The sequence below is a fragment of the Gorilla gorilla genome, chromosome 14 (assembly GCF_029281585.2).
Source record: "Gorilla gorilla gorilla isolate KB3781 chromosome 14, NHGRI_mGorGor1-v2.1_pri, whole genome shotgun sequence".
Classification (NCBI taxonomy): Eukaryota; Metazoa; Chordata; class Mammalia; order Primates; family Hominidae; genus Gorilla; species Gorilla gorilla.
Window position 1 is genome coordinate 51,517,806 of NC_073238.2, and position 15,407 is coordinate 51,533,212.

Genomic DNA, 15,407 nt, shown 5'->3' on the forward strand with positions numbered 1-15,407 from the left:
TTATTCAGATTATCTATTTCTTTTTGTGTGAGTTTTGGAAGATCGTGTTTTTCAAGGAATTGCTGCATTTTATCTAAGTTATAAATTTTGTGGGCATAGAATTGTTCATAATATTTTTGTTAACTGTGAGCTAAAGCTTTCTTTGTTCATTTCTTGTATCTAAAGTACTCTTCAGTGTCATCCTTGGCCTGAGCTTCTTTGCCATAGTCCTTAACTACTACAGAACTGCAACCAATCACTTTAAAAGGTTTTCTCTCTTTGTCAGTTATGCAGAGGACAACCCATATTCTTAGTTTCTTGTCATCAACTTTAATTATGTTGATTTTGTGTTTAGCAGAAAGGACATCCACCAACTTGACATACATAGGCTCACTGCAGTTGGATGCAAGCATACAAAGACGGGCTTAGTGCTTGTTTAAGGCTTGGCACCTCTGTGAATTCCATGTACTGGGCTCCTGTGGATGAGGACAGTCTTCAGCACTTTTTGTAAAGCAGTATTAATGTCCATTATACCTTTAGCAGCAATGCCTTCCTCGACCGTGGTGGTGGGTTATGGATGAAGCCAAATATTGAATGCACCTGAGCCTCCACCCCTGCACAATTTAGCTGTGGCAGGTAAAGATCTATAGTATTTCTTGATCATCCTTTTAATGTCCATGGAATATGTAGTGATGTTCCTGTGTTCATTTAGGATATTAGTAATCTATCCTTTCTTTTTTCTTAGTTATGGTGGCTAGAACTTTATTGATTTTATTGATAATTTTAAAGAATCAGCTTTAGATTTTGTTGATTTTTCTATTGATTTCTTGTTCTAAATTTCATTGATTTCTACTCGAATTTTTATTTCTTTTCTTGTGCATGATGTTTTATTTAAATTTTCTAGTTTCCTAGGGTGAAAGCTTAGATGACTGCTTTTAGATTTTTATTCTTTTCTAATATACGGATTCAGTGATACACATTTCTCTCTAAGCTCTGCTTTTGCAGCATCTCACAAATTTTGACAAGTTGTTTTTTCATCTAGTGCCAAATATTTTAAAATTTGTTTTGAGATTTCTTTTTTGACTTATGTGTTGTTTAGAAGTGTGTTGTTTAATCTACACATAATCTGGGACTTTTCAGCTATCTTACTGTTATTGATTTCTAGTTTAATTCCATTGTGGTCTGAGAGCAGACATTGTATTATTTATATTCTTTTAAATTTGCTAAAGCGTGTTTTGTGGACCAAAATTTGGTCTATCTTTGTGAATGCTTTATGTGAGCTTGAGAAGAATATATATTCTGCTGTTGCTTGAAGTAGTCTCTAAAAGTCCATTTTTATCCAGTTGATTGATGGTGGTGTTGAGTTCAACTATGACCTTACTAATATTCTGCCTGCTGGATCTGTCCATTTCTAAAATAAGGGTATTGAAGTCTCAACTATAATAGATTTATTAATTTTTCTTTTCAGCTCTATCAGTTTTTGACTCATTTATTTTGACACTTTATTGTTAGATGCACACATATTGAAGATTGTTATGTCTTCTTGGATAATTGACACCTTTACATTATGCAATGCCCCTCTTTAACCCTGATAACTTTCCTTGCTCTGCAGTTCTGTCTAAAATTAACAGAGGTACTCCTGCTTTCTTTTGATTAGTGTTTGCATGGTATACCTTTCCCCATCCATTTACTTTCAGTCTATATTTGTCTTTATATTTAAGGAAGTTTCTTGTAGACAACATATATTTTGGTCTTCTTTTTTGATCCACACTGACAATCTCCATCTTTTAATATGTACATTTAGAACAATGACATTCAAAGTGATTGCTGATATAATTAGATTAATATCTACTATATCTGTTACTGTTTCTATTTATTGCTCTTGTTCTTTGTTCCTATTTTTGTCTTCCATTCTTTTTCTGCATCTTCAAGTTTTAATTGAGTATGTCATATGATCCTTTTTCTCTCCTTTTTTTAGTATATGAGTTTTACTACTTAAAAAAAAATATTTTTGGCCAGGTGCGGTGGCTCACACCTGTAATCCCAGCACTTTAAGATGCCGAGGTGGACAGATCTCCTGAGATCGGGAGTTTGAGGCCAGCCTGACCAACATGGAGAAACCCTGTCTCTACTAAAAATACAAAATTAGCCAGGCATGGTGGCACATGCCTGTAATCCCAGCTACTCGAGAGACTGAGGCAGGAGAATTGCTTGAACCCGGGAGGCAGAGGTTGTGGTGAGCCAAGATCATGCCATTGCACTCCAGCCTGGGCAACAAGAATGAAACTCCATCTCAAAAAAAAAAAGAAAAAAAATGTATATATATATATATATACATATATATGTATATATATATACATATATATATGTATGTATATATTTATATTTGTATTGGTTCCCCTAGATTTTGCAATATAAATTTACAACTAATCGAAGTCTACTTTCAAATAACACTATACTATGAGCATATGAGTATTATACCTTATAATAGTGGTACTCACATTCTCACAGGTAGTGCAAGTACCTAATAATAACAACATAATTCTAATTCCTCTCTGTCTTTTTTCGTATTATTGTTGTTACTTGCTTTGCTTATATGTAAGCATATTAAAGCATATGTTGCACATAAGGGTTGTAGGAGTCATGGGAGAGCTTTCCTCTTAGCCCACTGAAAAATATACTCACAAAAGGCAGATAAATTGGAGAAAAGGCATATAAATTTATTTAACATGTATGCATGAGGAGAATGACAGAATGATTGCTTACCCCTCAACAAGATGAAAGAAGCATATATATCACCCTGGCAAAACAGGGGGGAGAACTGTCTGTTGAGGGACAATATTTTCTGTTGACGGAAAATAAAGGAATACTAGAGAGAATGAATGGATCCAGGAACAGATATTAACTTGTAAAGGGTCTATTCAGATGTGGCTACATTTTTGGTATTACAGGGAGGGGAAGAAGAAACAATTTTTTTGAGGTGGGTCTGGATCTCAGGCAGATAAAGGTTTTGGGAGAGACAGTACTAGGGAGAAGGTTAGAGAGACCTTGAGGCTTCTTCAGTTTAGCATGTCAATGTGCCATATTTAGGAGTATCAGCTTCTGAGCCCCAGCAACATATATGAATGAATACATTGTTGCTATTGTTGTTTTGAACAAATTGTTATCTGTTAGACCAATTGAGTAAGAAAAAAGAGGAATTTTAATTTTACCTTCATTTATGTTTTTTTCTCCGACGCTCTTCTTTTCTTTACATAGGTTCAAGTTTCTGACCTATGTTATTTTCCTTCTCTCTGAAAGACTTCTTTTAGCATTTCTTGCAAGGCAAGTCTATTGGCGACAAATTTCCTCAATTTTTTGTTTGAGAAAGTTTTTATTTCTCTCCCACTTTTGAAGGATATTTTTACAGGGTACAGAATTCTAGTTTGGTGTTCTATTTCTCTCAACACTGTAAACATGTCACTCCACTCTTTTCTTGCATGAGTACTAAGGGAGAAGTCAGATATCATTTTTTGTTCTTTGCTAGGAAAGATATATATATTTTTCTTCTGGATTCTTTCAAGGTTTTTTTTCTTTATCTTTGATTTTCTGTAGTTTAAAAATAATATTCCTAGGTGTACATTTTTTGCGGGGGTGGAGGTCATTTACTCTGCTTGGTGTTCTCTCAACTTCCTGGATCTGTGTTTTGATGTCTGACATTAATTTGGCAGAAATTCCCAGTCATTATTACTTCAAATATTTCTTGGGTCTCTTTCTCTATTTATTCTCCCTCTGATATTCCCATTACACATATGTTATGCCTTTTTTAGTTGTCCCACAATTCTTGTATAGTCCATTGCTTTTCCCCTGTATTTAAAAAGATTTATTTTCTTTTCAGTTTTAAGATTTGTATCGATTTATCCTCAAGCTCAGAGATTCTCAACAATCACTAGTTTACTAATAAGCCCACCAAAAGCACTCTTCATTTCCTTTACAGTATTTTTTACTTCTAGCATTTTTGTACATTATTAGAATTTCTATCTCTCTGCATACATTGCCCATCTTTTCTTGCATGCTGTCTACTTTATCCATTAGAGCTCTTAGCATACTAATAATAGTTGTTTCAAATTCTCCATATGATAATTTCCACCATATCTGAGTTCTGATGCTTTTTCTGTTTCTTCATGCTGTGGTTTTTGCCTTTTAGTATGTCCCGTAATTTTTTTCTTCATAGCAGGACCTGGTATACTGGGTAAAAGTAACTGCTGTGAGCATGTCTTTAGTAATGTGGCAGTGAGGTGTTTGCGAGTTGGCGGATTCTATGGCTCTATGATTATGTCTCTGTCTTTCAGAGAGCATGTGCCTTTGGACTATGAAGTTCACATGTGCCTCTCAGTTACCCCTTCCCCCTTAGGTGGGACAGGATGGCTAAAATGAGCTGGAGTTGGCTATTTCCCTATGCCCAGGTCAGTCAGGCTCTGATAAAACCCCAGGAGGTTAGACTCTGGTTAAAAAGTTTCTCTTGAGGGTATACCTTGTTAGGAATAGCAGAATGCTGATGTTAAATGACGAGTTAATGGGTGCAGCCCACCAACATGGCACACGTATACATATGTAACAAACCTGCACGTTGTGCACATGTACCCTAAAACTTAAAGTATATTAAAAAAAAGAATAGCAGAATGTTCTGGTATGTTTCAAAATGGTTTCTTTCCCTTCCTCTGGCTAGAAGCATGAGGGAACTTTTCTCCAATATTCACTGTGAGAACCAAGTGAAGCTCCTGGAGGTAAAAAGTCACAAAAATGTGGGGCCTCCCTCTCATTGGATCTCCTGGAGCTTTTTAACTCTCAGACTTGTCCATACTGTGCCTTTAGCAATTTGTCAGTAACAGTTCAGATATTCCTACCCTGGGATCATTTCCCATGAAGGTTTCATCTTGTGGGTTTCTGTTCTGGCAAGTTGTGATTCGCTGAATTAAGTCTGTTGGTTTCTCCAGTTGAAGGGAAGCAGTTTGTTCTGTGACCTCAGTTGTCTTGTGGATCTAAGAAGAGTTGTTTTTCAGTTTATTCATCTTTTCGCTTGTTGAAAGAATGGAGTGGTGACATTCAAGCTTCTTACAAGCCTGACCAGAAGCTGGAAGTGAATTTATTTTCAAAATTTAGTCATCTTGCTGAAGTTTTCATTCTAATGTTTGGCATTTCAAATAATACTCTCTTAGTTTCTGTAAATGTGGAGAGATAGTAGCCTATGACTCAGAGGTCTGTGAGAATTTGGAAGGAAAAAGCCAGTAAAGTTTTTTTTGGAATGGATTAACTGTGTCCACAGAAGTAGTGGCAGCTCTCTTAGCAGGCTAATTTTGTGATGTGATTCTGGGAGTTATTTCTAAGATGCAGGGCTGTAATGATTCTGCTTCTTGCATCATGGAAGAAGAGATCAAAAAGGCATTAGGATGTTGACTGTAGTGATTTATCCTGATTATCAGTATGATATAGGACTGCTGCTTCTTAATGTGGATTGCTAGGGATGTGCCTAAAACCCAGAAGATCTGTAGAGTTACTAGTGTGTGCTGCCATGTCCAGTTATAAAAGCAAATGAGCAATTATTAGGCAGGATTACCAAAAATTAATAGCCCTCAGAAAAAAAAGTTCGCATCACCTCATAAGTAAGGAATACTGGCTGACTACAGTTCCTCAAGTTTTAGAATGGCTTTTTATAATTAGATTTTTAAAAATATCATGTGACAGGGTATTCATATTAATACATGGATCTAGTACATTAAATATTAATTATATTACATGACTTATTCGGTTTTGCTTTTTTGACCTTATTTCATTTTATAATCAATAACCTTATTTCATTTTCTTGTTCCTATTGTATTTTCCTTTCTTTTTCTCCTTTCCAAACGTCTATTTGCTTCATTACGTGTTCTTTATTTTCCCTATATCTTTACTAAGTTTTGAAATTGCTAATTCTATTTCTTTTTTAAAGTGGTTGCCTAGAACATTTTAGTGTATGTAGTTGACATTACATATTTTTATGGTTTTACCTAATAGGACAAGGACTTTAGCATGCCCTTAGTTTTTCCAGACTTCACATTTTGTGGTATTTTTGTATAGTATTTTAGTTCCAAAATGTTAAAAGAAGTATCAGTTTTCTTGGGTTTTAATTTTAAAATCCAGTTTGTGATTCCTTTTTTTTTTTTTTTTTTGAGACAGTCTTGCTCTGTGCCCAGACTGGAGTGCAGTGGCATGATCTCAGTTCACTGCAACCTCCGCCTCCCAGGTTCAAGCAATTCTCCTGCCTTAGCCTCCTGAGTAGCTGGGATTACAGGTGTGTGCCACCGTACCCTGCTAATTTTTTTTATTTTTAGTAGAGACAGGGTTTACCATGTTGGCCAGGCTGGTCTCAAACTTCTGACCTCAGGTGATCCACCCACCTTGGCCTCCCAAAGTGCTGAGATTACATGCCTGAGCCACGGCACCCAGCCCAGTTTGTGATTCTTTACATTCCTCTTCTCTCTGTCATGGTAATCATAGAACTATATATTGAGATGAATTCTGCATCAGCCTGGATTCCTATAAGATTATTATGAGCAGTTTCCCTTACTGACTCATACTGAAAGGATAATGTTGGTAAGAGACAAATTTTTATTTGGTTACCTCTTGAGATTTGGGGGCTGTTTATTATTGCGTATAACCTTGTCTATCCATCTGATACTGAAATTAATTACAGAGAGTGTGCTGTTACTGAATCAAAAACTTAAATAAGGCAACATTGTCATAGTAGTTATTGGGTGGCAAAGAAACTGTTATTGGAGGCTGGAAAGACAGTAATCCATATTTTGATGATGTGGAACATTTGACAAAACTGTACTTTGGTAACTGTAGCTCTAGGAAAAGAGGGAGAAAAATGGAGTGTTGGTTCTTTGTGTTGATTGATATTGGCTGCTTTTTCAAGAAATGAGATGTGTTAAAAAATAAATCAGCTAATATATGGACAGAAGTGAAGGGGGATTGAGAGTCCATAAATTCATGGATTGTTTTTGAATTTTATATAAATGAAATTATACAATGTGTATTTTGTGTCTGGCTTCCTTTGTTCAACACTATGTTTGAGATTCATTCATCTTGTTCTGTGTAACTGCATTTATTTAGTTTTACTAAAATATATTATTTAATTATATGAATATATCTCAGTGTTTTATCCACTCTACTGTCAATGGACATTTATGTTGTTTTTTAGTTTTGACTACTGTAAATAATGTCATTAAGAACTTTTTGTACATGTCTCATAGTGCATATACGTACACATATCTATGGGACAGTTATATAGGAATAGAATTATTGGGTCATAGAATGTGTGCATTGTCAATGCCAATCTATTTTCCAAAATGTTTGTATCAGTTCATACTTCCATTAGCATTGTATGTAAGTTCTTCTTACTTCACATCTTTGTCAACATTTACTCTTATCAGCCTTTTAAATATTTTTCCATTTAGTGGATGTGTGATGGCTTAGTTTGAATTTTCTTGATTAATAATAAAGTTGAATACCTCTTCCCATGTTTATTGGCCTTGAATTATGTCTGTTGTGAAGTACCTGCTCAAGACTTTTGTTTTCTAGAGTCTTCTTGCATTCCTTGGCTTGTGGTCTCACATTATTTTGGCCTCTGCTTCTGTCATCGTATCTCTGAAACTGACATTCCTGTCTCCCTCTTATAAAGCCCCTTGTGATAACAACATTGGCCCACCTGGATAATTCAGGATAATCTACCCATCTCAAGATGTTTAACTTAATTACATTGGTGAAGTTTCTTTTGCTATAGAAGGTAGAATAGTCACAGATTCTGGGGATATGAACATCTTTGGGGGGCACTATTCAGCTATATCCTTTGTGGCTTATTCACCTTGCTATGTGCTCAAGAAAGCTAGACTCCTGCCAATAATAGTGAATAAAATTAAAAGTCCATTGTCAATAATTAAAATTTTTTTTCCTGTATTATTGTTAAAACTAACATTTGCTTAAATTGTACTGCCAAAATATTTTTAATATCTCTCTGAACAATGATGACTGAGTGATCTTGATTTCTGGACCATCTCGGTCAATAATATTTAAATGGTAATAGAAATTTTAGTCTGTTTGGAATAATCTGTACTTTTATAGGCTTCTGTTCATTGTTCAAAATGTTCTTGGTGTGGTGCCGTTATAATAGTCATTATAATTATTTCCTGGGACCTTTAGTACTTTTGTGTCTAAATGTAAAAGAAAGTGATTGACTGCAAATAAATGAGGCTCCACTGTATTATCAATCAATTTTGTCCTTTCATTCGAGCTTCAAAACACTACTGCATTTCACATGCTTCCTAATGGCAAAAAAGAGAACTCTTACCTTTTTGGATTAGGAGTATGTCTTAATTCATTCGGGCTGCTGTAATAAAATACCTTAGATTGGGTAAATAAAAATGGAAATTTACTTCTCACAACTCTTAAGGCTGTAAAGTCCAAGATGAAGATGCCAGCAGATTTGGTGTCTGGTGAAGGCTTGCTCTTTGCTTCAAAATGGCACCTTGTTGCTATGTCTTGACATGGCAGAAGGGAGGAACAGTCTCCCTCAAGCCTTTTTATTAGGGTACTAATGGGAACTCATGAATGTGGAACTTTCAGAATCTGATCACTTCCTAAAGGCCTCAGCTCTTAATACCATCCCTTTAGGGGTTAGATTTTAACATATGAATTTTGAAGGAACACAAACATTCAGACCATAGTAGGGGACAGTGATATTATACAGAACTATTTATAATTTATATTACTAACTTATGACCTTTCGCTTAGATATTTGAATATAATTGAAGCTCTAGGAAGATAAACTGCACTTAAATTATCTTTTTGTACCACTTGACATGCCACTGAGCCCCTCATGGTCCTTTTACTTGAGATTTGAAGAGGAGACCTGGAAAAAGCGTGGGATTTGAATTCAGAAGATCTGAATGCTACTAAATACCAGCTGTATAATCTTGGGCAAGCCATTTAACCTCATCTTTTAAGTGGGAATGTAGTAACACTTACTTCACAGAGTTCTAGACAATGGATATGAAGAAGCTACTCTGTAACTGCAGTGGCTCTAGGTTTTGTTTACTCAATTTTGTTCCTGAGATTGGAGTCTGATTATGAAGAACCTTTCTAGAATCAATAGATAGATTGGCTTAACATAAAAGGGGAGTTTATTGGCTCATATGGCTTCACTAAAAATTCCAGAAGAGCATCTGCTTCAGGAACAGTTTGGTCAAGGAGCTGACATGTTATCAGCAGCTGTCTATCTCTTCAGTCTATTTTTCTGCATAGTGTTTTCATTCTACCTTCATATGGTGTCAGTATGACTTTCAGCAGCTTTAGACCTGTAGTCACCTATGTTTACTCCAAAGAAAAAGAGAGTATCTCTTTCAGGTAGTTTCTGTACAAACCCTAGGATTTACTCTAAATTGGACCAATTTGGATGACATGTCCATGCCTGTCTTTGACATGTCCTGACCTGATCATGAGGCTAAAGGGACTGCCCCAACTTGAATCACATGATTCATCCCCAGAGCCTGGGTGAGACCCTTGAACCACAAGTACCAGAAGTGGCAAAGGATTTGGGATATTATAAGCTAAAGAAGTGGGCTGGGCTCTGGATGATACAAAGCGTCCATTCTAGGGTCACTTACGTTTTTGAGAAGATGTCATTTTATCCTTAGTTTCCCCTACTCAATAGAGATAGCTTTTATGGAAGAAACTTTGTCCTTTTGTTTTAAAATATTCTTCTCCCTCCCTTTGTTTATCTGAAGCTCATAATTATAACATGATGTATGTCTTTCCTTTCTTTCTGGCAAATTTTTTTTCTCCATCTGTTTTTTATTGAATGATGTATGGGAAAGCCACATTTTCCTAGCTAGGAAAGCTTGGTAAGCTATTCTCAATGTCTCTATGCATTCTGTTTAACACATTCTTATTTTTAGCTTTCTGGGAAGATTTATACATGTGATTGTAGCCAGTATTAGCTTTTTAAACTCTTTCTTAGAAAATTTAAAGCTGCATTTATCCCTGAATACTTTTCCATGGCTACTTAGGATATTGTTCTAAATATGTAAAATTTTAGCTCATGTAGATGTGGTTTTAAACATTTTATGGACATTAACGTGGGTGCATATATATTTTTCTCTAGCTAAATTCATTTATATTTACTTATTTTGATATTAATATTAAATGCAGATAAAGAAAACTTAAATAACATGTTTTGTTTTCTGAATAAGGCTGAAAACCAATCACAGATAAACTCTTAGGTTTTGAAGTATCAGTGCTACCAGAGAAAAAGAAAAAAAATTCACTTTTAAAGCTTGTACTTTAAAAGTATTATATGGCATACCATTATACTCTGCAGTTTCAAGTGATAAAGCTGAATAATTCAGTTTTAGAAGGAAGCACTGGAATCTTTATCACAGTTCATTGTTACTCTTTGTAAACTTCACTGGAAGAGAATAAGATAATTAGATTGTCACTGGTGTACAGTTTTTCTGTTACATTTTAAAATCCTTATAGAAGAAAGTTTTGGCATTTTGTTTTTGGATAGCTTTGTATTTTGATTTGGTAGTCTCAGTAATTAATGCTTTTGTGATTACATTAAGTATTTGTGAATAAATGCATGAATAGCTCAACTGACCAAAATCATTTCCTTTTTAATAAAAATGTAATCTTTTTTTCTTTTTTACTTCATTGAGTTGCTTTCACTCAGTTGTCTTTTCAAGACCCAAAGTTAATAAAGAAGGTCCTTTGGTTCACTTCGCTTTTGCTACCCTATGCTTGAAAACAGTAATAATTGGGTGGCGTCTTCCTGGATAATTTATTATGGGGATGGGAGATAACACCCCAGATAAAAACCCTCCTCAGTCCCTGCTTTCGCTACTCTGTGAGATCCTTTGGCAGTTTGGTAGGAGAAAACAATTGGAAAGCTTCTCATGAATCCTCCTTACCTAAACCCACTATGTACAAAAATCAGGTGTTGCAAGGTACTTCTGTACTACTAGATTTTATATATTTTCTTTAAAGCCCAGATCCACCAATTACTATCATGTAGCCTTGTAGAATTATGTAATTTTTCTGTCCTAATTTTTCTTATCTCCAAAATTGAGATTAAAATAAAACTTTTAGGGCTATGATTGGGATTAAAGGAGTTACATGTATGATATTTAGAAGAGTGTTTGGTAGATAGTAAGCACTCTGTAAATGTTAATCATTATTATGGAATGGAGTATACCTTGGCAGCTAAGAGCTAAGGCTCTGGAGTCAAACTTGCTTTATTTCATACTATTTCTGCCCTTAAGCAAGCTACTTAATTTCCCTAAGCCATAATTCTCTGAATTGTAAAATTGGTATAATAATGGTATCAAAGGTGTAAGGTTGTTGTGAATTTAAATAAGGTAATGTACACAAGGCTCTTAGAATAATACCTGGCACATGCAATCACTGCACAAATATAACCTATTATTATCATTAACAGCATCTGTGTTGTATTATAAACTCCAGAAGAGCACATAGAAGACATTTACTTAATTCAATTGGTGTAGATTCTAAAAGAGGAACTCCTGTGAATAAATACCTCCAAATAATTAGATTTAAAATTTGGATTAGTCATGCTTTTCTTTTTTACTTCACCACCCAGTATTACGGTAAGTGGTTGAATACCACTAATGAATATAAGTAAACACACATATACTAAATATGAAACAGTTAAATAACAAAGCCCTGTGTTAGACAGAAGTCTCAACTCCTAGAGAAAAGGGATCCAGAGACAGTAAATATTTGTTTCAAGAGATAGGAAATAACCATAAAAGAATGGAGGAAAGTGTCAGAGGATTCCCTCAGCACAGACAAGAGTTTATTCACTTAAGAATTACTCCTTCTGCAGTAGCATACCCCAGAAGATGTTCACAAACATTCAAAGAGTTTCTATTGGGCAGCCCCAACTACTATAGTTTCTGGGTTGTGCATATTGGTGCAAAAGTATCTAGAAAGAGAAAAATAAATGTTACTCTAAAAGTGGTAGAAATACATTGATAAACCATGTATAGATGAGGCACTAAACCCTTACTCTGTTCATTAAACTTTGAGCAACTGCAGACAATAATATTTATTATATATTACTATTATTTTTTGCAATTGTTGTAACAGCATTGGCATCAGGAAAATGACCTGCATGGTGGGAATTAGCTTGAAGAAAACAAAACCCCCAAACACCAAAAAGTTAATGCAGGCTGGAATCTGCTGGAATTACCTAAGGAGAACAAGATCAGGACCAGGGGAGTAATATGACTCAAGTCATTCATGACCAAAAGCTTCATAATCTCTAGTGGGTACTTACTACATCCCAGGTACTGTGCCAAGTGCTTTAGATATATTATTTCATTTAATCTTCCCTGCAACCTTTTAGGCACTATTGCTGGCAGTCCCATTTTGTAGTTGAATAATTTTTTCAAGGCTAGGAATGGTAGAGCTGGGGTGGAAATCCAGGCATTCTGAATCCAGGGTCCATTTTATAACAGTTGCTACATATTCCATATCATTCCATTATAGAACAGAACTTTACATTATTTTTTAAAAAAACATTCTGTAGTTATAGTCTTGTGCGATGGTTTGAATATTTGTCCCCTCCAAAACACATGCTGGAACTTAATCCCCAATGTGGCAGAATGGAAAAGCGGGGTCTTTAAGAGATTCGGAGTTCATGAAAAAATTAGTCTATTCATTAATTTAAGTATTAATGGATTAATGAACTAATGGATTAATGAGTTATTATGGGAGTGGGACTGGTGGCTTTATAAGAAGAGAAAGCGAGACCTGAGATAGCACACTCAGCCTCCTCACCATGTGATACCTTGCACCACCTTGGAACTGCAGAGTCTCCACCATCAAGAAGGCCCTACAAGAAGTGACCTCTCAACCTTTGACTTCTCAGCCTCCATAACTGTAAGAAATAAATTCCTTTCTTTATAAATTACACAGTTTCAAATATTACATAATAAGCAACAGGCAACACACTAAGACACTTTGCTTAAGTTGTTAATGAACTACTTCGAATTAACTTTACAATGTAGGTTAAGTTCCCAGATAAATTCTTCTGTGGTTATTATAAAGTCCTGAGTTAAAAACATTGATACCCAAGTGAAGGGGGAGGACCAGCAGCACTGTCAGCTTGAGGTTGTGGTCCTGTTTAGGGTAAACAATGGACTGATGAACTAGCTGGGGATTTAACAAGGATTTGCCAGGAGTGAAACAGTCATAGGGTATGAGAAGCTCTCCATATATCCCAGATTGACTAAAGGCTCTGTGCATGTGCAGCAGAGACAGAAATGGGCTCAAGCCCCCCCGCCCCCCACATTCCTGGATGACAGGCCTTAAGCACGTACATAGAGAGGACTCAAAAGATTTTGGTGGGAAGTAAAAGCTGAGGAAGTCTTGAAAATGGCATGCACTTTGAATCTGTTCTTCAGGCGACACACAGATCCATCAGCGGAGTGGAAGCCTTGCTGGCCTGAGGTTTCCGAGCACAACCTGTGAAAAATCTTTGCATGAACACTAAGCTATGTAAATATATCAGTGATTTCTGGAAAACCAGGCTTGGCCATAAAAGCAAGAAGAAAAAAAAAAGAATGAGCAGAGACATTATGACTGAGACACATTTTACAGATTTAGTCTAGACTAGTTATTAAACAATCAACAACACAATAAGCCTCAGAGAGTAAATAAAAATCCAGAATTTCTGCCGTATATTATCTAAAATGTCCATTATTCAACAAAAAATTACAAGATATGCAAGAAAACAAGTGCGACCTATGCCCAGGAAAAAAACAGTTAATTGAAAAATCTCTGGATTTCTCCAGATTTTGCATTTAGCTGAGAAAGACTTTAAAGCAAGTATGATGACAATATTCAACTATGTAAACAAAATCATGCTTATAGAATGAAATTAATGTATGATGATAATGACTCAATAAACAAAAAATACGAGGACATAGAAATTATGTTAAAAAACAGAAATCCTGGAGATGAAAAGTACAATAAGTGAAATGAAAATTTTACTAAAGGCATTTAATAGGAGACTTAACAAGTCAGAAGAGAGTTAATTAAAGTTATCCAATCTGAAAAACAGAGACAGAAGTAATTGAAGAAAGTGAACAGAGCCTAAGAAAACAATGGGACAATATAAAGTATACATACAATGAGAATCCCAGAAAGAGAGGTGATAAAGAGATAGAAATAATATTTCAAAAAACAATAGCTGAAAAAGAAAATGAAAAATAAAAAAGGTGGAGAGAATTAATTGTCCACAGAAATGTCTTATAAAAATACTAAAAAATTTTTTTTGATTTTTATTTTACTTTTCAGCTCCACAATTTCCTTTATGTAATTAAAGAAAATCTTTTAGTCTGAAAGAAAGTGGCACCAGAGAGTAACCACCAGAGAAATCCACCAGGGAAATGAGAAGTGAATGGTAATTACATGGATAAATATAAAAGCTTCTAATAATATTGTATTAATATTTTTACTCATTTCTTTTTGAACTCCTTCAAAATACATAAGGTTGCACAAAACACTAATTATAACACTGTATTGTGGAGTTTACAACATATATAGAGATAATATATATAACAATATTGGCACAAAGGAGTGGAGAGGAAAAGGAGATATATTGGAGCAAAGATTCTATATTTTACCAGAATTAAGTCAGTATTATTTTGAAGGGAACTATGATAAGTTAAAATGCATTTTGTAATTGCTGGAGCGACCACTAAGAAAATAGCTAAAATATAGTAAAAAAAAAAAAGCAGAGGAATTAAAATGGTTATACATACACAAGCACACACATATACATGTATATACATGTGTATATACATCTAGTGCCTAATTTTGTGAAAGTGTGTGTGTGTTTATATATATATGTATAGTGCCTATAAGCTAGGCACTAAATGAACAATGTTGAAAAAAGACACAAGACATATAGAAATCAAATCGAAAAATGCAGGCACAAATCCAAACACAGTAATAATTATATTAAATGTGAATGGACCAAACACATTACTTAAGAAACAAAGATTGTCAGATTGGATAAAAATACAAGAAACATGCTGTATGTAAGAGACATATGTTGGATTCAAGGACATGAATATGTTGGAAGTAAAAGGAGGAAAAAGATATATCATCCATAAAGTAACCATAAGAGAGATGGTTATATTAATGTCAGATAAAACAGAAGTTACAATAAGAAATTTTACTAAAGGCAAGGAAGGACATTGTGTAGTTATGAAAGGCAAAATACAATCATGAAGGTATAATAATTATAGATGTATATGTAACTAATAACACAGCCATACTTGAAAGAAAATGTGAGAAAATTAAGACGAGGAAAAGGTAATTTA

General features: G+C 34.8%; 1 pseudogene; it reads right to left on the reverse strand.

Moving 5' to 3' along the window:
- Positions 1 to 146: 146 nt before the first annotated feature.
- Positions 147 to 8,995, reverse strand: LOC134756979 (small ribosomal subunit protein eS12-like; annotated as a pseudogene).
- Positions 8,996 to 15,407: the final 6,412 nt, after the last annotated feature.